We start from the raw sequence: 2,505 nt of genomic DNA, 5'->3' as shown, positions 1-2,505 counted from the left end.
GAGTATGCCCTCATGGACGGGCGAGTCGAAAGGCTTGCCATCCAAAATACCCAAGGCCATTTCACCTACTTCCTTCCTATAATGCTCCAGCAACTCATCATTCAAACCCAACCCTTGGATGTCAGGAGAAACCATATGACAAAAAAAAAAATATAAGCCGCGCCACCCTAAGCCGCGCCACCCCGGACCCCGGGGAAGCGGCGAGCTGGGAGAGGACCACCACAACCAGCAGTTTCATTTAGCTGGATGATGATAGGTCTAAACTCACTAACTCGTTACCGGAAACATATTGTACTGCCGTAAATGCAATTGCTGCCCGTTGTCCATAGCTTAGTAGACGTGGCCCCAGGACTAACCGAGCCTGAGACGCCCGAATTTCCCACGAAGTTCAGCTCCCTCGAAGGGAGTGCTCCCTAGTTGACCGGGGGTTTAGCCGGGCTATAGGTGCGCTGGGCATGTTTGGGGCGGGGCAGAAGACCCCATGGTAAGCTCAAGTTCGAAGATTCGTGCCTCAAGTTCCTGTATTTTTTGGTGCTGTTCCTTTGTGTGGGCCCTAGCGTTATGAAGATTGAGTTTAACAGTAGCGAACTCTTTTTGTTTCTCCGCTGTCATGCCATTTTCGAACATGGCCTCGAAGCGTCGTTGCAGGATTTCAAATTCAAGATTTCTTTCCTCGTATCGGATCTGCAGCAGAGCAGACTTATCGGCACACTCCTCAGTGCGATTGTTTGCACTCTCTAGTTTCCGCCTGAGCCTAGATTTGAAAGGAGTTGGTTTTTCTTGACAATTCTAGTGTGTCACTCACCTTTGAATCTGAGCAATTTGGGTGTCGATGATGGCCTGTTTTGCCTCTGTTTGCAAATGAAGAGTAGTGGTGCCTTCCCAGAGCTTATTTAGACGGTCTGTTCCCTGTTTCTTTTCATTCTGAACAGTGCGACAAGCGCTCATTGCAATAGAAGCAACCCGGCCACGTCGCATTGCCAGCTTCGACATTTTATATAGCTCGGACTTCGTTTGAGCTAAATCTTCGGATGCCTTCAAGTCGATCTTCGCTTTCAATTTGATCTCAGTCGACAATTGTGTTGCCGTCTTCAGGTGCTTCCGGACCTACTCGCTGATATAATATTGAGAGCCACCCGAGGACGCAGGTATGTACCAGGCCGGCCATGAGATCAACATCAAGAGTATTTCGTGTTACCTTACCCGCGAGTGCTTCAGTGCTATACTCTAGTTCCTGTACTCGAGGGGCGAGCACATTCATCTCCCTTGAACCATGCATTTTCACTTCAGTTAGGGACATCTCTAGCACTGAGACTGTGTCTATAAGTCGACCATTTTCCGTGAGAATTTGAGTGTTCTCTCGTTGTAATTCCTCGCATTGCAAAGTGATTCGACGAATCATAACTTCACGCTCCTCTAGTTTCATGCGCTGTCTCCTATGGAGACGCTCAAATATCTCCAGTAATGGGCGCAGATATCTCTGCAATGCACGAGTGAAGTGATTTTTTCAGCTCCATATTGAGAAGCTCTTCATTGTCGAATCGCAACGCAGCATTCTCCTCCAGGACCATTGCGAGTCTATTCTCCAATGCCGCTTTCTGTTGTTGAACCTAAATGGTCCTCCTCATGGATCGGGATGTGTAGGGCACATTCAGTCACTTGATTTACTGCCGTGATCTCTTCTTTTTGGTTTTCGGTCTTGAGGGAGAGTAAGGAGGCGAGCACCCGCTGTACGACCATAAACTGAGATAGGATTTGCATTGCCATTCGAATTTCTTTGGATGCATGCCTGCCAAGATAAATCACACATAAATATTCATCAATGCACTGTCAGCGAAGACTCCGTAGAATCTAAATCTCTCGCAGCTACGATGCCAGGGGAGGCAGATGAGTCGTCTGTTACCATACCATACCTAATTCACTCCATTGGATTAAACTCCGAGTTTGCAGTCACACACTCCTCGTCAAATGCATGCTTGAGCTTCAGGCTGTGCGATAATATCTTCACGCTAAATGATTCTTTAAGCTCTAACAGCTTCAGAATGGCTGAGAGCGCCTCAGTTGGATCCGAAGATGCCTTGGTCTGATGCAACGAGTCTTCAAGCTGCCGTGTGCGATTAAACACTTCAGCTGCATCGTCATTAGATGAAAACTCTATCTTCTCGTGGAGTGCGCGTATGTCTGCTTTTAGCATCTGCACTAAGTAGACGCACTGTTTCTCGATGAACTTCGTTGACGCGGCTTTATTCAGATTCAGCACCTGTTGAACGGTTGCGTCGGATCTAAGAGCACGACAAATGGAGAGTTGTTCGTCCACCATAGATGCAAGGTTTCGTGTTTTGCTCCTGACCTTGGAGACAGACATTGTATCACCTGGGTACATATTAGGGAAATTACTATGTTGGAACCAATAAGGGTGTATATATACTTAAATATACTATGATGGAAACAAGCATGGTGTGAAATGGTATGATGAGCCAATCGCTAATCAGGAATATGCTGGAG

The sequence above is a fragment of the Aureococcus anophagefferens genome, assembly GCF_000186865.1.
Source record: "Aureococcus anophagefferens unplaced genomic scaffold AURANscaffold_63, whole genome shotgun sequence".
Classification (NCBI taxonomy): domain Eukaryota; class Pelagophyceae; order Pelagomonadales; family Pelagomonadaceae; genus Aureococcus; species Aureococcus anophagefferens.
Note: the sequence above shows the minus strand (reverse complement) of the source record.